The 14,318-nt window shown below is 43.1% G+C and overlaps 1 protein-coding gene across 7 annotated transcripts in view; it reads left to right on the plus strand.

The window, feature by feature from the left end:
* The window catches only part of LOC108409201 (multidrug and toxin extrusion protein 2-like), a 63,245-nt gene that overhangs the window by 20,591 nt on the left and 28,336 nt on the right, over positions 1 to 14,318 (plus strand). The gene's annotated exons all lie outside the window — the stretch shown is intronic.

Below are 14,318 nucleotides of genomic sequence, written 5' to 3' on the forward strand. Positions count from 1 at the left end.
ATCTTGACCTTCCCCTCAGTCAAACCGTGTTCCCCAATCACCTTCTTGTGTGGGCTCAATTGAGGTTGGCTCACTCTCCAGCAGGAAGTCTTGCAAACACACAGGCTGGAGTCGTGGCTCTGTCTCTGACCTCTGCCTCTTTGGTCTTAATGGCTGGAACTGCTGCTCTGGTTTCAGCTGTTCCCATAGCTCCAGTAAGATCTTATTTGACTTCCCATCTAATTTTCTTCCGTCTGTTCCTGCTTGTATTAAATCAATCCACATCTGGGTCCTTGCAATCTTCATGGGGCCCTTTAAATTCTTCTTGTGAGTAGCAGATCTTATTTCTTTCCATGTTTTCATTGCTTCAGCCTCTCCTAAGTCTGCTAATGTACAGGTAACCTCGCTCATGGGCTCTCCTAAGTGAGGGGCAAGAATGGCCACCAGAGACCCGAAGAGGGATGTGGGAGCTGTTTGAAGCACAATATTTCTCATCCCTGAAGTGAAAGGGTCTTCATCTGGACCATGATTCTGTGGACTATAGGTGGTATTCCTCTTTTTTTTTTTTAATTTTTAAAGCACTTCAGTGCAATTCAAACAAGGCAAAAAGTCATGCTTTAAGAAACATGGACACGAGTGTTTTACTTGAGAATGTCATCTTTCTGATTGAACTAGACATGAAGCCACCTTCTACCCCCACCTTTAATCTGTCCCAGGGAACAGCAGATGCAAGTGTCTGCCTATTTGAATAACCTCACTGAGAAGTAATTTATCCTACAGTGAATCCATACCGCCATGTACAGGCTGATGAATTTCAGGTGTACATAGCAGACACCCACCCCCCACAGTCAGCTGCAGAGCATCCTTACCCTACAGAGTTCCTTCAGGCCCCTTTGCCAGTGACGCTCCCAGACAGCCTGAGATCTGCTTTCCAACCCTACAGCTTTGGCTCTTAAGAGTCCCACATGGCTGGAGGCCTACTCTGTGGCCTTTGTGTTTGTCTGGCTCCCTTAGCAAATGCCTTTTGGGGTTTGTCTGCATGGTTGAGCCTCCATGTTTTCTTCTTTTTTGTTGATGCCAACCCGGTTCTCCCCTTCTAGTTGATGGAGTTGGGGCCACATCCGGGTTGTGGCTGATGCTTGATGCCGTGAATGTCCACATACAAGTCCTGTGTGTGCACATGAGCTTTCCTTTCTTTTGGGGCTGGAACAGCTGGCTTGCTCAGCACGTGCTGGTGTAAGGCAGCCGGTGCCACTTCCCCACGGGTGTGTGGCCTGCAGGCGTGCAGGCTCCCCTACACGGCATTGCCGGGAACACTAGAGGGTGTGGTTCACTGTGGTTTGAGTTGCATTTCCCTGGTGGCTAGTAATTTTGAGTATCTTTTCTCATGCTTATTCCTTGAATATGTTTGTACATATTCCTTGGTGACATGTCTGTTTGTGTCTTCTTCCAATTTTTTAATCAAGTTGTTTGTCCTCTTATTATGTGTTGTGAGAATCTTTATACCTTTGGTTTGCAAGCCTTTTGTCAGGTGTTTTGCAAATGTTTATCAAAGACAAAAATCGTTTTAGTTTTCACAAAGTTCACATTATCATTTTAATCTTTAATAGATTGTGCTTTTTGTGTTCTGTTTGGAAAATCTCTGCCTAACCAGTGTCACAGGTATTTTCTCGCATGTTTTCTTCTAGAAATTTGATGGTTTTACCTCTTCTATTTAGGTCTTGTACACATCTTGAGTTTATTTTTATGCCTGATGAGGGGCTGAAGTTCATTTTTCCATACAGATAACCAGTTCTGATGCCACTTTTTTGGAAAGGCTCTTCCTTAGTATTATTACAGGCTCTGTGTTCTCAGCTCATGGATCCTCTCTCCTTCCCTCTGACGTCCCTCTGACGTCTGTCCTTCTCCTGCACTCTGGGCCGTTTCTGTTGGAGTCTCAGGCTCTCCGACCTTCCCTTCTGCAGTTAATCCCTTTGGTGTATCTTCATCACAGACATGGCAGTTGTATCTCCAGGATTTTGATTTGGGTGTGCCTCTAACATGACCAGTCTCTTTCTAGCTTCTGGAATACGGAGAAACAATAACTTGTAAAGTCCTTGTCTCCTAATATTACCATTTGTCATTTCTGGGTCTATTTCTGTGTATGATTTTTCTCCTCATGGTGAGTTGTTTTCCTACCTCTTTGCCTGCCAATAGTGTTTTTCACTGGATGCCCAGTTTTGTGAGTTCTACCTTTCTGGGCACTGGATTTTCTTTTTTATCCCAATAAACATTCTCAAGCTTTGTTCTGGAACAGTCTATTGCGCAGAAGCAGCTCAATACTTCTCAAGTTCACTTTCAAGCTTTTTTAGGTGGGGTGAGGGCTCTTGATCTGGGATGAGGGTCGCAGACTTAACTTGGCGCTCTCCCTGACGCTGTGGGTGCGTGAGGCTTTCCCCTTGCCTGGTAGAACCGGATACGATTTCCCGCCATGTGTGAGCCTCTGGGATTGCTCCTCCGTCCTCTTGGGTTCACTCTCTGGGGTTACTTTTGCCTGCCAGGCTGGAGAGCACCCCGCGGGGGACCCAGGAAGCCCTCTCAGGCCTCCGCACCATGCTCCTTCACCAGCACTTGCCCCGCAGACCCCGGCCTCGGGATCCCACTGTTTTACCCTCCGTGGCCTGCCTTCCCAGGGTCCTCACTCGCGTCCATCACCACCCCGTGCTGCTGGCACCCTGAACCCGAGGGTCACTGTTGCCTACATTTTGTTCAGGTTTTAGCTGTTCTGGTGCCTGTAAACACTGTTGCTGTTACTCCGTCTTCTCTGGAAGCAGAAATGCCTCTAACACTGCCACCTTTAAACCCTCTCCTAGATGGCATTTCTTATGTCTAGTTCCCATAACACCTGTTGGAGCTCAGCATACATCTGCCATCTAACAGGAGAGGATGGCAGATCACCCAGATTGGGCCATACAGCACGAAGTGCAGCCATAAGCCAATCGAGGAGGGGATGACTCCCTGGGATCTGATGTGCATTTTGTAATCACTGCCTCAGGCAGGCTGCACTGTCAGGGAAGACAGCTTTCCCTTCTCTGATTCCGACAGAACAATTCCATCCACCCTTAAGTCCCACAGATGCAGGAGCCAAGCTGATATTGACTCCGAGGGCTTCTGCCTAAACCAGGAGCTCAAATCCACCAGCTCAGCCTGAGTATAGGGACGGACCATAGAGTGCTCCTCGACCTGGGGAGGGGGCTGCTCCTGTCCTTGGGGAACTTTCAGCTGCTGGGTCTTTTATTTTCTTACAAGCACTGGGCGTGCTTTCAATACAGGAGGGACCAGTGCCTCCAGCATCACCCCTTCTTCCTGCTCCAGCTCCTCCATTTCTGGGGCTGATGGCACCTTTCTCTCCTCTCCCCCAAGTGCCTCCTCTGCTACAGTGCCTCGCAGCAATGCCAGCTCAGTCTTCAGAAGGTCTCTTACCTTCACCTCAATGCTTCTCACCTGGTATTCTCGTGCCACCTCCACCTGTGCTTCCCTCAGGAGTTTGTCTTTTTCCTTGATGACCTTTTCCTCCTTCAGAGCACCTGGCAGCACTGCTGTCTCATCCTGGAAAGAATCTTTTACCTCTTCAATGGCACCTCAGTGCTGGCATTCTCATGCTGCCTCCTCTCGCATCAATGCCACTTCCTTCTCCAGTGAATCCATAGCAGTTTGTAGCTTGCATTCTCATGCCGCCATTTCTTGAGTCTTTTTCAGGAGCATGTCCTTTTCTTCTGTAGACTTTTTTAATAACTGTGAGAAGCAGCCAACCCACAGTCCCCACTGCCTCACAGGCACTTTGTCTCTCAAAAGATCTACTTACTATACCAAGGGCTATCCCTACTGCCTTAGGTGTCACCTCTATTTGCCTACAGTCCTGGGGTGGGGCCCAGCCATCTAGGAGGCAAGCCACTTCAGACCACATACCCATTGGGGGACAATACACTGTCTCCCCATTCACAGGGGCAGCCCGCTGAAGCACCCCTCCCATAAGGGTAGCCTGTCTTTTTCCTTGGTCACCAATGAACCCTGCCAACTGTCCCCAATTATCTTGCCAGTGGGTTTCAGCCCCGGGCAAGTTCGCTATGGATTCAATGTGACCAAAGAAATAACAGTAGAACGTTCTTGGGGTGAAAGGGTTTATTACCCAGCTTGTTCTCCTGATGGTAGGTCGAGCACTAGCGTGTCTGTCTCTGCCCAGAGCACTGGGCCAGCTCTCTATATTGTGCAATAATAGCTTATTGCCTATGAGTGTGGAAACAGTAGCCTAGCAACAGGCCAGTTACATCATCAAATGGTTTCATTTCAGTAAGGATCCTGGCCATAGGAACCCCAGCTGCCCCACAAACGTTCTTGGGGGTGAAAGGGTTTATACCCAACTTTATTCCCACAGTGGCAGGTCAATCACTAGAATCCCATGCACTCAGAGTGAGTCTGCAGGCAGCAAGCCAGTCTCTGCCTCTGGGCTCCTCTGTCCCTGCAGCCATCTTAGTCTCCGTCCTCAGCGCTGCCACCACTCCAGCCTCTGCTCTCCTGCAGCCCTGCCACTGTGTTGCCCAGAGCACTGGGTGGAACTCTTTCTATAGAATCAATAACAACGTATTGCCCACACATGTGTGGTGAGCTAGCCGGCCAGAGCAGGATGAGAATCCTGGCCATAGGAACCTTCAGTTTCTCCACAAAGCATGTATCTGAACTTCATTTTTTTTTTTTTACAGCTGAATAATAGTCTATCATATCGATATACCACATTTTACTTACCCATTCAACAGTTAATAGATATTTGGGTTGTTTCCACTTTTTGGCTATTATCAATAATGCTGTAATGAACATTCATGTGCAAGGTTTTATGTGGATATAATATTCGATTCTTTTGGGTACATAACTAGGAGTAGGATTGCTGGGCCATAAGGTAATTCTGGGATTAACCGCCTGGCGAACTGCCAGACTGCTTCCCACACATGGTGACAGCATTTTCCATCCCCACTGTGTCCTCACCAACGTTTCCTTTCCTTTCTTCTTCTTTAATTGTAGCTATCCTTGTGGGTGAGAGGATATACCTTGTAGTTCTGACTTTCATTCCCCTGATAGCTAATGATTTTTAGCATCTTTTCTTGTGCTTCTTAATTGCTTGGATTTGCATTTCCTTCTATTTATATTTTTTCGGCCCTCTGGTTCTGAAGACACTCCCTTCATGCCCTTCCATCAGATGCTTCACACCTTTGTGTGACCTGTTGCGCTGTCCTTCACCATCATCACCTGATTGGATTCTGTAGCCTTTTGACATCATTCCTGCTAACTGGGACACAAATTTAAATGACATCTGATTGTATTCTGTATGTCTTGTGTTTGGCCCTGTGAATATAACATTAAAGTCACAAATTATTGGATATTTAAAAGTCACAGAAAAGCATAAAAAAGTAATGTAACACCATAGTTTATAATACCAGACTTAATAGATGTTAATGGTTTATTTTCTTTCTGCTATTAAAAAAAAAGACTGGATAATGTTTGTGTTAGGATTATATTCTGCTGTGAATAACAGTAAAACCAAATAATTTCTTTAAAAAAAATTGGAGTTTATTTTTCTCTCACCTGCAGGAAATCCAGAGGCAATTGTCTCGGGCTGTTAAGTCTCTCCACAGTGTTAGGGTCCTGTGCAGGGCCATCACTGCTGGCTGACCCCAGGGGTACCCAGCTGGAGTGGGGGCTCGAATCCAGCTGGTGCTCCACTTGCCATGCCTGCATCCTAGCCCAGGGCTGCACCATCTTCTTAGCACAGAGCTGGATCTACTGGCCAACCTCTATGCCATGAGGTTGTATCCACGCATAAGGAGCTCTGTAGAGGCTAATAGAAGTCCTGGTTCCAGATTCATTCTATCTTGTTTCTTCACAGTATATGATTTCCATTCCCAAGGTCACTTCATGGACCAGTATGGCTCCAGCATTGCTATTACAGCCCAGTTAGTAGGAAGAAGGAGGTGGGGGGAAGCAGGATACTCAAACATGGTAAGAATGTTTCCTTAAAGTTGCCCACATCAAGTCTGATTTTATTCTCTTGGCCAGTATTTAACCATGTGATCATACCCAGCTACAAGAAATGTACAAGTAGCCTCTAAACTCTCTGATGAGGTTATTTTTGTGAAAGATAGGGATGTGGATTTTAGTACACAGGGAGCTGTCTCCGCCACCGCTGGGAGCTATGAAGCACTCTTGAAATGTTAATGGCTATAGCTCTTCCCCTGCATTCACCCTGGATGCTCATTAGTGTACCAGATTGTGTGCATTCTCCTACTTGACAAAGAAGTTCCCTGAAAAAGTTTTCATTTTACTAATGGAAATAAGTGCTCCTCAATTAATTTTAACCCAACTGGGTACAGATGCTACAGACTTGAGATCAAGTGTGCCTACAATAAGAAAAATTTCATTTGCACATTTTAAAACAAAATTAATCCATTAAAACTGATAAAATATGAACAAGCTTAGGTCCTTAAACTTTCTTTCTTATAACCAGCCACCTTTCATTTGTTTCCTTTTCACCTTTAGAAGCAGAAATTGATAAATGAAAGCCTAGAGAATGTTTCAGCTTCTTTCTGCCCAGCCCCACATCTAAACATAAACAACATTCAGTTATTTGCTCTCGTCAGATCACAGTTCTTAAACATTCCAGATTCTCTGTGTTTCAGAGTCAAAATGAATAAAAGTATTTCACTTACTTTTTAAAACTTTACTGAGGCATAATTTACATGCCATGAAATCCAGTTTTAGAACATTTCCATTACCCAAAAATGATTCCTCAGACTGCAGTCAAGCCCTGCTCCTGTCCTGGGTGAGCTCCAGGAGCTGCTGGTCAGCTCCATTTCTATAGATTGACATTTTCTGGGCCACACTTTCCATTTTATATTGTAAATAAACTATGTGGTTATAAGACAAACTAATGGCTTTGCAGAGGTGGCTAATCACCAATGATTAATAAGTAAGGTAGGGAAAGAGATCTTCAATCTACTGTGTAAAGCGGGTCTCATCTCCTTGCTCAATTTTTAGCTTCTTTATCTTCTTCCCACTTCTTAGTTTTAGTGGTGGAGGAAAAGAGCCGTATCTAACAGTTTTTCTTATAGACACAAATGCATATTTTGGATCCTTTGCAAATCCAGTTCATTATACCAGGTTGATAGATCATTTAATGTTTGGAGTGGGGGCTTTTGATGTGAATTTATTCGTGGTGAATTTATTAACCAGTTAACATTCTATCTTTATTTTTTTAATGTTTTCCCATGAATTTTATTAACTTTGGAGCAATCCTACAGGAATGGATACATTTTTTATGGTGAAGAAATATTTATTTAAATTGAAGAATTTCATCAGTTCACTTCAGTGTAAATTCTTTAAGTAAAATTTAAAAGCTGTTTCCTTTATTTATTTTTTACTGAAGTATCATTGATAAAATCTTTTTTTATTAAGGTATTATTGATAGACACTCTTATGAAGGTTTCACAAGAAAAACAATGTGGTTACTATAGTCACCCTTATTATTGAGTTCCCCCCATGCCCCATTGCAGTCACTGTCCATCAGTGCAGTAAGATGCCACAGAGTCCCTACCTGCCTTCTCTGTGCTAAACTGTCTTCCCCATGACCCCACACATACCATATGCACTAATCATAATACCTCTAAATCCCCTTCTCCCTCCCTCTCCCCGCCCTCCCCCACCCCTCCCCTTTGGTAAACCCTAGTCCCTTCTTGGAGTCTGTGAGTCTGCTGCTATTTTGTTCCTTCAGTTTTGCTTTGTTGGTATACTGCACAAATGAGGGAAATCATTTGGTACTTGTCTTTCTCTACCTGAATTAATTTCACTGAGAATAATATCCTCCAGCTCCATCCATGTTGTTGCAAATGGTACTACTTGTTTCTTTCTTATGACTGAATAGTATTCCATTGTGTATATGTACCACCTCTTCTTTATCCATTCATCTACTATTGGACACTTAGGTCACTTCCATATCTTCGCTATTGTAAATAGTGCTGCAATAAACATAGGGGTGCATATGTTTTTTTGAATCTGAGAAATTGTATTCTTTGGGTAAATTCCTAGGAGTGGAATTCCCTGGTCAAATGGTATTTCTATTTTTAGTTATTTGAGGAACCTCCTTATTGCTTTCCACAATGGTTGAACTAGTTTATATTCCCACCAGCAGTGTAGGAGGGTTCCCCTGTCTCCACATCCTTGCCAGCATTTGTTGTTCTTAGTCTTTTCTATGAGGGTGATCCTTGCTGGTATGAGGTGATATCTCACTGTGGTTTTAATTTGCATTTCCCTGATGATTAGTGATGTGGAGCATCTTTTCATGTGCCTGTTGGCCATCTGAATTTCTTCTTTGGAGAAGTGTCTGTTTGTATCTTCTACCCATTTTTAATTGGGTTATTTGCTTTTTGGGTGTTAAGGCATGTGAGTTCTTTATATATTTTGGATGTTAACCCCTTGTCAGATATGTCATTTACAAATATATTCTCCATTACTTTAGGATGCCTTTTTGTTCTGTTGATGGTGTCCTTTGCCATGTAGAAGCTTTTTAGTTTTATGTAGTCCCATATGTTCATTTTTGCTTTTGTTTCCCTTGCTCAAGGAGGTGCATTCAGAAAAAGTTGCTCATGTTTATATTCAGGAGATTTTTGCTTATGTTATCTTCTAAGAGTTTTATGGTTTCATGACTTACATTCAGGTCTTTGATCCATTTTGAGTTTACTGTGGTGTATAGGGATAGACAATAACCCAGTTTCATTCTCTTGCATATAGCTGTCCAGTTTTGCCAGTACCAGTTGTTGAAGAGACTGTCATTTCCCCATTGTGTGTCCATGGCTTCTTTATCATATATTAGTTGACCATATGTGCTTGGATTTATATCTGGGCTCTGTGGTGTGTTCCATTGGTCTATGGGTCTGTTCTTGTGCCAGTACCAAATTGTCTTGATTACTGTGGCTTTGCAGTAGAGCTTGAAGTCCGGAAGCATAATCTCCCCAGCTTTATTCTTCCTTCTCAGGATTGCTTTGGTTATTCAGGGTCTTTTGTGGTTCCATATGAATTTTAGAACTATTTGTTCCAGTTCATTGAAGAATGCTGTTGGTATTTTGAAAGGGATTGCATTGAATCTGTAGATTGCTTTAGGCAGGATGGTCATTTTGACAACATTAATTCTTCCTAGCCAAGAGCATGGGATGAGTTTCCATTTGTTAGTGTCTTCTTTAATTTCTCTTAAGAGTGTCCTGTAGTTTTCAGGGTATAGGTCTTTCACTTCCTTGGTTAGGTTTATTCTTAGGTGTTTCATTCTTTTTGATGCAGTTGTGAATGGAATTGTTTTCCTGATTTCTCTTTCTATTAGTTCATTGTTAGTGTATAGGAAAGCCACAGATTTCTGTGTGTTAATTTTGTATCCTGCAACTTTGCTGTATTCTGATATCAGTTCTAGTAGTTTTGGAGTGGAGTCTTTAGGGTTTTTCATGGACATTTGCAAATAATGACAATTTAACTTCTTCTTTACCAATTTGGATTGGTTGTATTTCTTTGTTTTGTCTAATTGCCGTGGCCAGGACCTCCAGTACTATGTTGAATAACAGTGGGGAGAGTGGGCATCCTTGACTTGTTCCCGATCTCAGAGGAAAAGCTTTCAGCTTCTCGCTGTTCAGTATGATGTTGGCTGTGGGCTTATCATATATGGCCTTTATTACGTTGAGGTACTTGCCCTGTATACCCATTTTGCTGAGAGTTTTTTTAATGAATGGATGTTGAATTTTGTCAAATGCTTTTTCAGCATCTATGGAGATGATCACGTGGTTTTTGTCCTTCTTTTTGTTGATGTGGTGGATGATGTTGATGGATTTTCGAATACTGTACCATACTTGCCTCCCGGGAATAAATCCTACTTGATCATGATGGATGATCTTTTTGATGTATTTCGTAGTGAATTTTCCTTTCTCATTTCTGAATCTGTTTATGTGTATAGACTCTCTTTTTTTCCTTGATAAGTCTGGCTAGGGGTTTATCTATTTTGTTCATTTCCTTGAAGAACCAGCTCCTGCTCTCATTGATTCTTTCTGTTGTTTTATTCTCCCCGATTTTATTTATTTCTGTTCTGATCTTTATTATGTCCTATCTTTTACTGACTTTGGGCCTCATTTGCTCTTCTTTTTCTAGTTTTGTTAATTGTGTGTTAACTGTTCATATGGGATTGTTCTTCTTTCCTGAGGTAGGCCTGTATTGCAGTATACTTCCCTCATAGCATGGCCTTCGCTGGTTTCCACAGATTTTGAGCTGTTGAATTCACTGTTTTCATTGGTCTCCATATATTGCTTAATCACTTTTATTTGGTCATTGGTCCAATTGTTATTTAGGAGGATGTTGTTAAGCCTCCATGGTTTGTGGGCTTTTTCATTTTCTTCGCTAATCTATTTCTAGTTTCATACCTTTGTGGTCTGAGAACTTGGTGGTACAATTTCAAACTTTTTGAATTTACTGAGCCTCTTTTTGTGGCCTAGTATATGATCTATTCTGGAAAATGTTCCATGTGCACTTGAGAAGAGTGTGTATCCTGTTGCTTTTGGATGTAGAGTTCTATAGATGTCTACTAGGTCCATCTGTTCTAGTGTGTTGTTCAGTGCCTCTGTGTCCTTACTTATTTTCTGTCTGGTGGATCTATCCTTTGAAGTGAGTGGTGTGTTGAAGTCTCCTAAAATGAATGCATTGCATGCTATTTCCTCCTTTAGTTCTGTTAGTATTTGTTTCACATATGCTTGTGCTCCTGTATTGGGTGCATATATGTTTATAATGGTTATATCCTCTTGTTGGACTTAGCCCTTTATCATTATGTTGTGTCCTTCTTTATCTCTTGTTACTTTCTTTGTTTTGAAGTGTATTTTGTCTGATACTAGTACTGCAACACCTGCTTTTTTGTCCCTGTTGTTTGCATGAAATATTTTTTTCCGGCCCTTAACTTTTTGTCTGTGCATGTCTTTGGGTTTGAGGTGAGTCTCTTGTAAGAAGCATATAGATGGGTCTTGCTTTTTATCCATTCTATTACTCTGTGTCTTTTGATTGGTGCATTCAGTCCATTTATGTTTAGGGTGATTATTGAAAGACATGTACTTATTGCCATTGCAAGCTTTAGATTTGTGGTTACCAAAGGTTCAAGGTTAGCTTCTTTAGTGTCTTACTGCCTAACTTAACTCACTTATTGAGCTTTTATAGACACTGTCTGGTGATTCTTTATTTCTCTCCCTTCTTATTCCTCCTCCTCCATTCTTTATATGTTGGGTGTTTTATTCTGTGCTCTTTTGTGTTTCCTTTAACTGCTTTTGTGGGTAGTTGATTTTATTTTTTGCTTTTAGTTTTTTGGTTGGTCTCCTTTCTTTGCTGTGATTTTATTTTTTCTGATGACATCTGTTTAGCTTTAGGAATATTCCATCTAGAGCAGTCCCTCTAAAATGCCCTGTAGACGTGTTTTGTGGAAGGCAAATTCCCTCAACTTTTGCTTGTCTGGGAATTGTTTAATCCCTCCTTCATATTTAAATGATAATTGTGCTGGATACAGTATTCTTGGTTCAAGGCCCTTCTGTTTCATTGCATTAAATATATCATGCCATTCTCTTCTTGCCTGTAAGGTTTCTGTGTAGAAGTCTGATGATAGCGTGATGGGTTTTCCTTTGTAGGTGACCTTTTTCCTCTCTGTATCTTCCTTTAAAACTCTGTCTTTGTCCTTGATCTTTGCCATTTTAATTATTATGTGTCTTGGTGTTGTCCTCCTTTGTTCACTTCTGTTGGGAGTTCTGTGTACTTCTGTGGTCTGAACGATTATTTCCTCCCCCAGTTTGGGGTTGTTTTCAGCAATTATTTCTTCAAATACACTTTCAATCCCTTTTTCTCTCTCTTCTTCTTCTGGTACCCCTATAATGCGGATATTGTTCCTTTTGGATTAGTAACACAGTTCTCTTAATATTGATTCATTCCTGGATATCCTTTTATCTCTCTGCATCAGCTTCTATGCGTTCCTGTTCTCTGGTTTCTATTCCATCAATGGCCTCTTGCATCTCATCCATTCTGTTTATAAATCCTTCCAGAGATTGTTTCATTTCTGTAATCTCCTTCCAGACTTCATCCCTTAGCTCTTGCATATTTCTCTGCAAGTCCATCAGCATGGTTATGACCTTTATTTTGAATTCTTTTTCAGGGAGATTGGTTAGGTCTATCTCCCCAGATTCCTTCTCAGGGGAGGATGCCTGGGTTAGTCTGTTTTGTATCAAATTCTTCTGCCTTTTCATGGCGATAGAGATAGTTTGTGCAGCTGGCGCAAGTGATGGCTGGGAGAACGTCCGTTCTTGTTCGTTTGTGGCCTTCCTCTCCTGGAAGAACAGCGACCTCTAGTGGCTTGTGCTGGGCAGCTGTGTGCAGACAGGGCCTCTGATTCCTGCCTGGCTGCTGTGGAGTTAAGCTCCATGGTTGCTGTGGGCGTGGCCAGCCTCAGGCTGCTTCTCCAATACGGCAGTGCCATGCCGGAGGGGTAATGGGCAGGAGGCTGTTTATTGCAGCGAGGGGCTTCCAAGCTGCACTGCCACTCAGGGTTGGGGTGCCTGGAGTTCCCCGGGATTCCCAGCTTCTAGACTAAGTGTCCCAGGATGCTTCCATCCAGCTGTGGGGTCCCTGTCCCTTTAAGTCTTTCAAAAAGCACTCGCTTTTCTTTGTCTCAGAGGCACCGGCTGCAGGGACCCACTCACAGGTTTTACTGTTCCGTTTCCCTAGTTTCTAGCACCCCATGCACACACTGTGTGTCTGCGCTCCGGTGCAGATGGCCAGGGCTGGGTGTTTAGCAGTCCTGGGCTCACTCTCCCTCCCCGCTCCGACTCCTCTCCTCCCGCTGGGAGCTGGGGTGAGGGATGCTTGGATCCCGCTGGGCCACGGCTTGTATCTTACCCCCTTTTCAAGGCTCTGGGTTCTCACAGGTGTGGATGTAGCCTGGATGTTGTCCTGTGTCTTCTGGTCTCTCTTTTAGGGATAGTTGTATTTGTTGTATTTTCAAAAATATATATGGTTTTGGGAGGAGATTTCCGCTGTCTACTCATGCCGCCATCTTGACTCCAACTGCTCACTCAATGTATTTTATTCCAGCATTTAAAAATTGTTTTTATTCTAGTGTATTTTTCTATTATTCATAAATGTGGGTTTTTACTGGGTATGTAATTTTCTGCTATCCCATGTTACAGACATGGTTTTTAGCAACTTTATAATTTTCCCTTGTGTCATTTCTTTAATGCTTCCCTAGTAGTGGACATTCAAATGGCTCCTCTTTATGAATAACATTGTGATGAGCATTCTAGGTATATGAACTATTAACAACATTCCTAAATCTTTCCTTAGGATGGATTCCTAGGAATGGAATCACCCCATCAAAGGGTATAAACTGTCCATCTGTTCAGTTCTCAACTGGAGAGGCAATTCCACTTTTGTTTAATTGCCAGGAGTCTATGGGGAGGACCAGCCCTGGAGTGCCTTTGCCAGAGCGGGGCCCCAGACATGTAATGAGTGTATCGGTGGGCTCATTCCCAGTTCATACTGTGGTCCCACTCAAGCCTACGCAGCTTGCTTCTTAGTGAAATGATGGGTATAAAATACCACTTTGATATATAATTGACATTTTAGAGGTTGAAATCGTTCTCACAAGTAGATGGGCACTGTTTACAGTGTTTCGTGGGGCCCTGTGCATTCCCAGTGATCTTTTCCACACAGCAGTCGGAGAGATCATTTTGAAAGTGGGCTTTTGAAAACATCAGGTCTCACATGCATAAATGCACACAGCAGCCTAAAGCCCTTCAGTGGGTTCCCGTTAGACATAGAATGAACCCTGGATCCTTCAGGGCCCTAACGCCCTGCATGTTGTCCTCTCCACCGCCCCTCTGCCCCTCCTAACTGGCCTTTCTGCTCCTGGGACTGTGAGCTGGTTCCTCTGGGCCTGCTCTTCCTTCTGCACACAGGGCCTTCCCTGGAGCCGTCCTAGCTGAGTGCTCACCCCCGGTCTCCCCCTCAGAGAGCCCCCTGGCCACCTTACTGACTGGCTGCAGGTCATTATGCAGTGCTCTGCCCAGTGTCTTTCATGGCGCTTTTTACTCGCCAAATTGTCAGATATGTTTCCCTATCTGCTCTTTGTCTCCCTCAGTGGAATATAAGCTCCATGAGGGAGCTGATCTTGTCAGCCTGTTCAGTTCTGTGGGTCTAGCACTTGAAAGACCTGGTACAAACAATGCCAGTAAGGACTTGTTAAATCAACATACAAAGCA

Source organism: Manis javanica, chromosome 4 (assembly GCF_040802235.1).
Source record: "Manis javanica isolate MJ-LG chromosome 4, MJ_LKY, whole genome shotgun sequence".
Taxonomy (NCBI): Eukaryota; Metazoa; Chordata; class Mammalia; order Pholidota; family Manidae; genus Manis; species Manis javanica.